This window comes from Taudactylus pleione, unplaced genomic scaffold (assembly GCF_031769625.1).
Source record: "Taudactylus pleione unplaced genomic scaffold, aTauple2 ptg000628l, whole genome shotgun sequence".
Taxonomy (NCBI): Eukaryota; Metazoa; Chordata; class Amphibia; order Anura; family Myobatrachidae; genus Taudactylus; species Taudactylus pleione.
Genome location: NW_028285030.1, coordinates 125,438 through 137,943, shown reverse-complemented (window position 1 = coordinate 137,943; position 12,506 = coordinate 125,438).

The window sequence follows — 12,506 nt, the reverse complement described above, 5'->3', positions numbered from 1 at the left end:
GTGCATGACATCCTTTGCCCCCACCCTCCACCTGCATGTGACAGCCTAGCCCTTTCTGCAAGTGACTGCCTGCCTCCCCCTCTATCGCGTTAGCCAGCCTCTCTTCCCTTTCATAATTCAGTGACAGCCCGTCTCCCTCCCCTGCGTGGCCGTGTGATGACCTGCTGCCTGTCTCCCTCTCCGTTGTAAGTAACAGCCTCCTCCTCCTGTGTGTGACAGCCTGTCTCCTCTCCTACCCCTGTGTGTGACAGCCTGTCTCCTCTCCTACCCCTGTGTGTGACAGCCTGTCTCCTTTCCTACCCCTGTGTGTGACAGCAGGGGCGTAACTATACCTACAGGGGCCCCATAGCAAAAATTTTTATGGGCCCCCCTTTCAGCCCGCGGCCCCCAATCTCCCAATCTCGTCCCGCTCTTGCCCCCCGCACCCCGGCTTACCTGATCCATGGTCGCGCTGTGCAGGGCAGACCCACCTTCCCTCCCGGTCGGCTCCATCTCACTGACTGATGTTGGGAGGAGGCGGCCACACCTTCTCCCAGTATCAGCCAATGGGGAGAGCCGGAGCTGACTGGGAAGACGCGACCACAGAGCGGGGGGGCACGCAACCAAGGAGCAGGTAAGTGCAGTAGAGGGGAGTGAGGAGAGTGCGGAGGGAAGGGCAGCGGACAGCGGCCTGGCACCGTAGGTGCAGGGGGAAGGCCGGGCCCCGGGTTGGTCCGGGCCCCATAGCAGCCGCACCCCCTGCACCCACGGTAGTTACGCCACTGTGTGACAGCCTGTCTCCTCTCCTACCCCTGTGTGTGACAGCCTGTCTCCTCTCTTACCCCTGTGTGTGACAGCCTGTCTCCTCTCCTACCTCTGTGTGTGACAGCCTGTCTCCTCTCTTACCACTGTGTGTGACAGCCTGTCTCCTCTCCTACCCCTGTGTGTGACAGCCTGTCTCCTCTCCGACCCCTGTGTGTGACAGCCTGTCTTCTCTCCTACCCCTGTGTGTGACAGCCTGTCTCCTCTCTTACCCCTGTGTGTGACAGCCTGTCTCCTCTCTTACCCCTGTGTGTGACAGCCTGTCTCCTCTCCTACCCCTGTGTGTGACAGCCTGTCTTCTCTCCTACCCCTGTGTGTGACAGCCTGTCTTCTCTCCTACCCCTGTGGTTGACAGCCTGTCTTTTCTCCTACCCCTGTGTGTGACAGACTGTCTCCCCCCCCTCCACCATCCCTTTTGTGCAACAGTCTGTCTCCCCCCTCTTCCCTGCTAATGACAGCATGACACCCCCTACCTTCCCTGCATGTTATCATGTACCCTCTCCCCCAGTGTATGACAGCATTTGATATTTTCTATCTCTGACCCCCCCATATGCCTCCTTCGCTTTCGTTGTGACAGCGTCTGCCTCCTCCCCTCTCCCCTGTGTTGACAGTAGGTGCATACACACTGGGCGATTAAAGTCGACGACTGAACGATAACGATATCGTTATCGTTCAGTCATCCACTTTATCATCCATTTTTTAAACAAAAACGATGAACGATAACGACGACGTGCGTTCCTGTGGGTCGTTCGTCATTATCGTTCATCGGGTTAACATGCAGGCCAACCTGACGATGTCGTCGGGTTGCTGCATGTTGGGAAATGGGGGAGAGCCCGGCACTGAACGATATCGTTAATGATATCGTTCAGCGGGTGTGCTCAATGTCATGAACGACATTGAGCACACCCTGTCGGGGACACACTAGACGATATCGCTCAGGGAGCATATCGTCTAGTGTGTACGCACCTTTAGTCTCTTCCCTTCCCTCTGAGTATTGTGACAGCTGCTGTTTCTTCCCCTCCCAATGTGTTGTAGGTTTTGGGGTCTATTCATTATCACATAATTTCTTCAAAAGCAGGTGATCATGCACATTTTCACCTACTTTTGGAGAAATACATTTTTGGAGCCATTCATTATAAAGGTAATGGAGGAGATATCACTGATATCTCCTACTTACCTCTCTCTACCGATGTGGCCACTGTCCCCATAAACTAGTATGGGGACCTAAATTCATCATGCTTCGAAAACACAATATATTCGAGGGTCTGGCAATTGCTCCCGCATACCCAGTCCTTCCCTATGGGAAGGAGTCCCGGGTTGTGAACAGGGATCCTTTCAGATCCCTCCTCCCCTGTCTGGCTCCTTCTGCCGGATGCTGGGGCTTAGAACCTCATTCAGAGTCGGTCGTTGCAGCCGCACGGTCGTATGGGAAAAGGGGCCGGATATGCAAATGATGCACTCGCATGTTGCGTCCCTAAGATTGGATCGTTAGCTGGCCGACCAAGGGGAGGAAGCGGCCGGAAGACAAAAAATACGGACCCTTCTCGTACGCATTACACGTCATCTCCGGCCATATAAGAATTAATCGAGACCATCGGGAACCATCGGAACTGGTCGTAGAGCTTAAGGTTGACCATACCCTCTCTTAAGCACTACGATCAGGTCAGTGTACAAACCACCCATGTCATGTGTGCCATGACACTATTTTGTTAATTATGCACTCCCATAAAACGCCGTTCGCATAATTAGGCACGCCTGCATTCGGATCTCCACTCCCCCGTTTTCAAGCGCCTTCCCCTGTTACCACCCACAAATGCAATTCTGTCACTCAAACTACCGACCTGGCTGTGTTCAAGGAGAGAGAAATTTCTGATTGTAGCAGCAAGTTTGCGCACGCGCATTGCGAACTTTACGCATGCGCAGTTCAGCGAACATCGGTGCCGTACGACCGTGCGGCCGCAAAGACCGACACTGAATGAGGTCCTTAGTGTGTCTGCGTGAACTCTAGTTCACGCAGCTGCCTTAGCACTGCCGAGTCTTCACTGCTCCAGACCCCGATAATTAACAAAATGAATAGACCCCTGTGTCTCTTATCCCCCTCTGTATTGTGGCTAGTGCTAACTACAATCCTGCCTATGTTTGGGTTGGAACCCTCCTACATTTTATTTGGTCCCACCTACATGAGGCCACTTTCAGAGTTTTTTTTCTAGGGCCACTTTAAGTTCACAATCCGCTCCTGGCGGGCGGGTATGGCTCCGTAGAAAGCGGGGAGTGGAAGTATGCCTCCATGACAGGAGGAAGGCACGTTGGGCACACTTTGTGTGTTTGTGTTTGTAGGGGGAGTGCAGTAACACTTTAAATTTCTGTGTAAGTGGTGGGTGCTGTCACACTGTTCCTGTGTGTTTAGGGGTATGTTGTCATACTTTTCTATGTGTGTAGTGGGTGTGCTGTCACACTTTGTGTGTTTAAGGGAGGGGGTGCAGTCACACTTTGTGTAGAGGGGGTGAGGGTACTGTTACACTTTGTGTAGAGGGGGTGGGGGTACTGTTACACTTTGTGTAGAGGGGGTGGGGGTACTGTCACATTTTGTGTATAGGGGGTGGGGCTATGCATTACTTGTATATGACGGGCTATTTCGATTTTAATTTATGTAACTTTAAACAGTTGCACATTTCCATATTGTTATGAGTGTTCATGACATGTTTTTTATTTTATATAAAACTGGCCTTTTGATCTAAAGCAGTGATTCCCAATCTCGGTCCTCAAGGCACACTAACAGTCCTGGTTTTAGTGATATCCATGATTGAGCACAGACTGTTAAATCAAAATAACTGAGGTACTGATTAAATCACCTGTGCTCAAGTATGGCTATCCTTAAAACCTGGACTGTTAGTGTGCATTGAGAACCGTGGTTGGGAATCCCTGATCTAAAGATTCACCTTGTGTATTGCCACATTATTATCCAGAACCTGGGGCATAACTGGGGCACCTTTATCAACTACTTGCATCTTTTGTAGCTATGTGTTACAGAGCTGGATGTAGTGCCAGACCCTACAACATTTATCCTCACCTCTCATTTACATGAAGTAAAATTTTATAATTTTCTCAGCTTTACCTGTCTGCCACCCATAATGCCTAAGGCTACATCTGGCCTTATTGGAAGTCTTCTGAAAATGAAACCCATAAATCTAATTCTAGTCCATATAGAGCTAGATTATTTCAAACTATACAATTATTATCAAGTGATCCTGGAGTCCGGGACCAATATTTAATCTAAATTTAAATCACACAATTACCATACATATAAGGGGCACCAAAATCTGTATTCGCTTACCAAAAAATTTAGGCTTGGGCCGGCCCTGTTGTGCTTACCTAGCCCAACATCAGGGAGATTTCTACATTCTACAGGGAGATCACCATGATTTCATGTAGTCTCCCTCACATTCAGGAAGAGTCGGCACATTTGAAGCGAACACGGTGAGAACATACAAATTCCACACATACTTTGCTGCCCCTTGAGTAGGGATTGCAATCACGCAGTACGGGATCCCTCAGTCTTGCGAGATCCTGTGCTATTATTATAGTCCTGCATCTGTGGGATTAGCCTTGTGGGATTCTATTTGTTATGGAGCGTACACACGGTCAGATTTGTCAGATTTGTCAGATGAACGATTGAACGATTAAACGATCTGAACGATTTGAACGATTTTACCAAAGTTTTGAACGATCTGAACGATTTGAACGATTGAACGATTTTTGACTGCATTAAAATGAATGGAATCGTCCAAGTCTGACTGCAAACCCATCAGATGTCAGATATCGTTATCTGACAAACGGGAACGCGCATCGTTGATCGTCCATCGTTCAGGCATGTCAGATATGAACGATTTTCCTTCAGATATGAACGACTGAACGATATTTAAATCGTTATCGTTCATATCTGAAGGAAAAATCTGATCGTGTGTATGCACCATAAAGCTGTGAAAAGCCATTTTTTATTTGCCTCCCATGATAAAAGGGATTTTCACTGCTTTTGCCTAATCATTTAATATTTTTTTCTGCAGTCTCCTTATTCATCTAATTTAATTTACCCTATCACAAGTATGGGGAAAGCTATCCATCCATCTGCAAGTCATAAAACTACAGTAAACTCACCTTTCCACAGTCTGTGAAAAAATAATAACCATGACGTCATCTGAGGATGACATTATAACACTGATCTGCAGGAGGAAAGCAGAGACGTGCATATTCTTCCTGCTTACCCTCATTGTAGCTCCGCCCACACACTGAACATCAGACAAAGATGTTATAACTTTTTTTGCCTGATTTTTAACCTCTAAAAATTATCCCAAATGCATTGGACCTGCATGGGCACAGTCTCAGTCCTGCACTAATCCTAAATGTGTGGGACCTGCGCGGGGACTGTCTCAGTCCTGCACTAATCCCAAGAGTGAGGGACCTGCACAGGAACAGTCTCAGTCCTGCACTAATCCCAAGAGTGTGGGACCTGCAGAGGAACAGTCTCAGTCCTATGCTAACATAAGTGCATGGGGCCTGCACATGAACAGTCTCAGTCCAGCACTAATCCCAAGAGTGTGGGACCTGCACAGGAACAGTCTCAGTCCTATGCTAATCCTAAATGCATGGGGCCTGCACATGAACAGTCTCAGTTCTGCACTAATCCCTAGTGTGTGGGACCTGCACAGGAACAGTCTCAGTCCTGCACTAACCTCAAATGCGTGGGACCTGCACAGGAACAGTCTCAGTCCTGCACTAATCCCTAGTGTGTGGGACCTGCATGGGAACAGTCTCAGCCCTGCACTAATCCCAAATGTGTGGGACCTGTGCTGGAACAGTCTCAGTCCTGCGCTAATCCCAAATGCATGGGACCTGCACAGGAACATTCTCAGTCTTGTACTAATCCCAAATGTGTGGGACCTGCACGGGAACAGTCTCAATCCTGCACTAATCCAAAATGCATGGGATCTGTGTGGGAACAGTCTCTGTCCTGCACTAATCCCAAGTATGTGGGACCTGCACATGAACAGTCTCAGTCCTGCACTAATCCCTAATGTGTGGGACATGCATGGGAACAGTCTCAGTCCTGCACTAACCTCAAATGCTTGGGATCTGCACAGGAACAGTCTCTGTCCTGCACTAATCCCTAGTGCATGGGACCTGCATGGGAACAGTCTCAGGCCTGCACTAATCCCAAATGTGTGGAACCTGTGTGGGAACAGTCTCTGTCCTGCACTAATCCCAAGTATGTGGGACCTGCATGGGAACAGTCTCAATCTTGCACTAATCCCAAATGCGTGGGACCTGCACGGGAATAGTCTCAATCCTGCACAAATAGCAAGTGTTTGGGATCTGCACAGGAACAGTCTCTATCCTGCACTAATCCCTAGTGCATGGGACCTGCACGGGAACAGTCTCAGTCCTGCACTAATTCCAAATGCTTGGGACCTACACAGGAACAGTCTCAGTCCTGCACTAATCCCTAGTGTGTGGGACCTGCATGGGAAAAGTCTGAGTCCTGTACTAATCCTATGTATGGGACCTGCACAGGAACAGTCTCTGTCCTGCACTAATCCCTAGTGCATGGGAGTTGCACGGGAACAGTCTCAGTCCTGCACTAATTCCAAATGCATGGGACCTACACAGGAACAGTCTCAGTCCTGCACTAATCCCTAGTGTGTGGGACCAGCATGGGAAAAGTGTCAGTCCTGTGCTAATCCCAAGTATGGGACCTGCACGGGAACAGTCTCAGTCCTGCATTAATCTCTAGTGTGTGGGACGTGCATGGGAACAGTCTCAGTCCTGTACTAATCCCAAATCTGTGGGACCTGCACGGGTACAGTCTCAGTCCTGCACTAATCCCAAGTGCGTGGGACCTGTGCGGGAACAGTCTCTATCCTGCACTAATCCAAAATGTGTGGGACCTGCATGGGAACAGTCTTATTACTGCACTAAACCCAAATGCGTGGGACCTGCATGGGAACAGTCTCAATCCTGCACTAATCCCAAATGCTTGGGACTTGCACAGGAACAGTCCCTGTCCTGCACTAATCCCAAATATATGGGACCTGCACATGAACAGTCTCAGTCCTGCATTAATCCCAAATGCGTGAGACCTGCACTGGAACAGTCTCAGTCCTGCACTAATCCCAAGCGCGTGGGACCTGCACTGGAACAGTCTCAGTCCTGCACTAATCCCAAGTGCGTGGGACCTGCACAGGAACAGTCTCAATCCTGCATTAATCCCAAATGCGTGGGACCTGCACTGGAACAGTCTCAGTCCTGCACTAATCCCAAGTGCGTGGGACCTGCACAGGAAAAATCTCAATCCTGCGCTAATCCCAAATGCTTGGAGTCTCAATATATATATTGCATATTTTCACACAGCAGCTGCGTACGGGATTGCAGCTGCGGTGCCAATAGCATCCAATGCTGATTCAGGGCCCACAGAGGACAGAATACCACCATGAGAATTTACAAAAGCAGTAGGGAGAAATGGGTAAAACGGACTAGGGTTACAAAACCTTAGTCATCAAAACATAAAGATAACAACATAAAAGAAAAGAAAAAGCCAAATAGAGTGTTTCAAAAAGAATAATGCATGGGATTTAGTCCAATTACCATCTACTGAAGTATCTGTCTGAACATGGGTACACTAAAGCCCATTGTAGTATAAATTGCTACTGTAAGTATGTTGCAAAGTTTATGTCAGTTGCCGGTATAAGTACCGGGAGTGGTTTTAAACATCTGTTAGGATCTGGAGGTTTAGTCAACGGGTATAGTCCCGCAACAGCCTTGAGTGCTGCTATACCTTGGCTAGATGTGGCCATGTAGCATCTTAAACAACTGATAAGATTTAGAGTGACAGAAGCCTGTGAGCCTGTAGGACGTGATGTGGCCTTCAGGACGTGCAGCAGCCTTGAGGGCTGGAAGTGACTTGGCTGGCTGTGGCCTGTGGGCCAGTGAGACAAGATGCAGGCTGTAGCTGCCTTGAGGGCTGGAATTGACTTGGCTGGCTGTGGCCAGTGGGCCAGCAAGATGAGTTGCAGCCTCTGGGCCAGTAGCACCCTCTGGGCTGAGTAGCAGCCTTGAGGGCTGGAAAACCTTGGCTTGATGCGGCCTTTGGGCCAAAATATCAGTCTCTGGGCAGAGTAGCAGCCTCTGGACTGTGTAGCAGCCTTGAGGGCTAAAAGACTTGGCAAGATGACGCTGATGCGCTAAGTGCCGCCGGGAAGACACTAGCGGCAGTACACAAGATTGTGTACACAGGACGCTGAGGTGCACTTAGTGCCACCGGGATGACACTAGTGGCAGTACACAAGATTGCGTACACAGGATGCTGAAGTGCGCTTTGTGCCTCTTTCCTTACAAATCCTGGTTTGTAAGGAAAGTCCTCAAAGAATTTTTTCTTCAGCGTAGGAGCATGTAATGACCTTTCGGGAATCCAGCAACTCTCCTCTGGAACATACCCCTTCCAGTGCACAAGAAACTGAAGACCACCTCTAGAAATCCTAAACGAACCGATGAATTTGGGTCCCAATTTTTGTGATCTCTGATGTAAGTTAATGTTTCTGACGGATAGCCAGACCAAATCCCCCACTTTGAGACCACAGGGCCTACGATGTCTGTCTTCCTAGATCTTGGAATGCCCAGATGCTTGAAGAAGGGACTGATGCACTTTCTTCCAGACTAACCATAGCCTGGAAACAGAGGAAGGAGAAGGAGTGGTGGAAACCAAAGTCTCAAAAGAACTACTTCTCAGATGAATCCCGTAGTTGCAGAAAAACGGAGACATTGAGGAGGTGGAATGGCAGGAGTTGTAAGCAAACTCAGCAAACGGCAACAGAGACACCCAGTTGTTTTGACACTTGGAAATAAAGCAACGGAGGTACTGCTCCAGAGTTTGATTGGCCCGCTTACATTAATGCCCAGATCAGCACAAAAGCGTCTCCAGAACCGAGCAACGAATTGGGTACCACGGTCAGAGACGATGTCAATGGGAAGTCCATGAGGTCTAAAAATATGTTGGACAAACAGAACTACCAGTTCTTTGGCTGAAGGCAACTTGCTGAGAGGAACAAAATGTACCATCTTGGAGAAACGGTCCACAATGGCCCAGATGACCATGCATCGGGAAAATTGAGGCTGGTGAAGAACAGGGCCCATCACGCTTGTCTGGCATTCAATCTTTTGGCAGACTCAATATAAGCCAGATTTGTATGATCTGTTAACACAGACACTACATAGTTAGCCCCTTTAATCAGTGTAGCCATTCCTCAATTCCCACTTGATGGCCAGAAGCTCTCGGTGGCCCACATCGTAATTTCTCTCAGCTGCCTGAAATTTCTGATAGAAAAAGGTGCATAGATGCAATTTACCGTCTTCCACTTGCATCTGGGAAAGAATGGCCCCTACTCCAACTTCAGAAGCATCTACTTCAACGACAAAACGAAGGTCAGGATTGGGATGTCAGAGGACAGGAGCAGACACAAACGCCATTTTGAGCTGGTTGAACGCATGAACAGCTCTAGGAGACCAATTACTCACATCTGCCCCTTTCTTGGTCAAATCTACAATGGGAGAGATGATAGTGGAGAAGGATTTGATGAAACGGCGGTAATAATTTGAAAATTCAATGAACCGCTGGATAGCCTTTAGAGGTGTGTGTTGTAACCATTCTAGGACAGCCTTCACCTTACTTGGATCCATAGAAAATCCCCAAGAAGAAATTATGTAACCCTAAGAAGGAGATCTCTTCCACCTCGAATTCGTACTTCTCCAACTTGGCATACAAATTATTATCCAGGAGTCTTTGCAGCACCAACCTCACATATTGACGATGTTGTTCCATGGATTTGGAAAAAATAAGAATGTCATCCAATTAAACAAGATCTCATTTATAAAGTCCTGGAAGACGGCTGGGGCATTGGACAGACTGAAATGCATAACCAGATACTCGAAAGCCGTCTTCCACTCATCTCCTTTGCAGATATGGATAAGGTTGTAGGCACTTGATAGAAGCCTCCCATAATTGATCAAACAGGACTGTTATCAAGGGCAGAGGATAGGCATTTTCCACGTTGATCTTATTAAGTCCACGAAAATCGATGCAGGGTCGTAGAGATCCATCTTTTTTCTGGACAAAAAAGAAGCCGGCATTTACCGGAGACTTGGATGGATGAATAAATCCTTTCCCTAGAGCATCCTGGATGTAATCCTGCATTGCTTTATTTTCGGGGACAGACAAGACATACAGCCTACCCTTACGAAGTCTCGTGTCAGGTATCAGATTGATCGCACAATCGAATGACCGATGAGGTGGTAGAACATCAGCTTTTTTAGAGAAAACTTTCGCCAGATACTGATACAGAGCGGGAACCAGTGGGGTTTCTGATGGAAGGATTACTGCAAGTCGGAGAGGACGAGACAAACAATGAACGAAACAGGAAGGACCCCATTGTAGAATCTCCCCAGTTTGACACTGGATAACCAGGTCATGCTTTTTCAGCCAAAGTAAACCCAGCACTAGTTCTTCCTGATGAAGAGCTCCGATGGTCAACTGTATCAGTGGCATCCGGAAGGAAATGGGAACTGAGGAAAGATTCCTACCATCCAGACCAATGACAGTGACTGGGCTACACAAGGGTTCAGGAGAAAGTCCCAACGTCTCAAAGAAAACAAGGTCCATAAAGTTCTCCGCGGCCCCACTATCAATGAATGCACAGACACTTGACCAAATGATGACTTGAGTATTGTGGGAAAAAGGACTGAATTTCTCGGAGAGATGAATGCAAGGCCTAGATGCAACTCTCCACTACCATCTAGACCTTGCCTTTTCCCGACTTGATGGGACAAAGTTGAGCCATATGACCTTTACCTCCGCAATACATACATAGTCCCCGTGTGCATCTCCTCCGTTTCTCTTCTGCAGGAAGACGGAAGGCCCCCAGTTGCATTGGTTCCTCCTGATCCGTAGAAAGGCAGCCAAAGAGGTGATCGAGGAGCTTGAGATGGCAGGTTCTTTTCCAAACTGCGTTCCCGAAAGGCGTCGGTCAATGCGAATAGTTAGACTCATGAGGTCATCCAGCGTGTCTGCGGAGGAATGTTGGACCAGGATGTCCTTGATCTGATCTGATAGCCCCCATCGGAATTGACTCTGAAGAGCAGGATCATTCCAACCTGAGTCTACAGCCCACATACGGAACTCCGTACAGTAATCCTCTGCTGCCCTGTACTTCTGCTTAAGAGTCCAAAGGCTAGCCTCTGCCATGGCTGCCTTTTCCGGGACATCATAAAGTAACCCCAGGGCCAAGAAAAAGGAATCCACAGACTGAAGGGCAGTCAAAGTGAAGGGGAGGCCGAAAGCCCACATCTGCGGGTCTCCTTGCAAAAGGGAAATCAAAATTCCCGACCCGCTGAGTCTCGGAACCTGAAGACAGAGGCCTGAACCTGAAGTAAAGTTTACAACTTTACCTAAAATTCACAAAGTCCTTATGACTCCCCGTATATTGGTCAGGCATATTCAGCTTGGGCTCAAGGGCAGAGGAACAGGAGGGTGCAGTCCAAGTCTCCTCAATCTTGATGGAAAGTTCCTGCACTTTTTGAGTGAGCACCTGAATTTGCACAGGATTCTGTCCAGGTTCCATGACTAAAACCTCAATTTTTAAGGGCGGTGATAATGTTAGGATCTGGAGGTATAGTCAAGGGTATAGTCCTGCAACAGCTTTGAGTGCTGCTATACCTTGGATGGATGTGGTCATATAGCAGCTTAAATAGCTAATAAGATATAGAGTGACAGAAGCCTGTGAGCCTGTAGGACGTGATGTGGCCTTCGGGACGTGCAGCAGCCTTGAGGGCTGGAAGTGACTTGGCTGGCTGAGGCCTGTGGGCCAGCAAGATGAGGTGCGGCCTCTGGGCAGGTAGCAGCCTCTGGACTGAGTAGCAGCCTTGAGGGCTGGAAAACCTTGGCTTGATGCGGCCTTTGGGCCGAAATATCAGTCTCTGGGCTGTGTAGCAGCCTTGAGGGCTGAAAGACTTGGCAAGATGACGCTGAGATACGCTAAGTGCCGCGGGGATGACACTAGCAGCAGAACACAAGATTGTGTACACAGGACGCTGAGGTGCGCTTAGTGCCGCCGGGATGACACTAGCAGCAGTACACACAATTGTGTACTCTGGTGCGCGACCTGTCCCGCCGGGTTGACACAAGCTGCTGGACGCTGGGTTGCGCACTCTGGTCTCTGGACACTGAGTGTGGTCAATGCCGCCTGGATGACACAAACGGCAGAGGGAAGGAATGCAGACTGTGCCGCCAAGATGACACAAACGGCAGGAACAATAAAGCTGACTGGATACTGGGAACAGATGTACAGCTGGGAGTCTAGTTAAGTAATTATTATTTGAAGGGTAGTTAGCCAACTTCAACAACTAGCACTAATTATTAGTGCTAGTTGTTGAAGTTGGCTAACTACGGTAAAATAAATGCATAGACTCATTGATATTAGACACCTTTAACCAGAGTAGTCTGTGGTGGTTATTTATTACACATTACTGACATCAACAAGAGTTCAAGAAACTTAACACTTGGTTTGCAATATCACAGTGAAGGTATCCAGATATACAGCATGGCATTGTACAGGCATGTGACTTGCTGTACAGCTTGCAGGAGAGTCACAGAACTGAGTCAT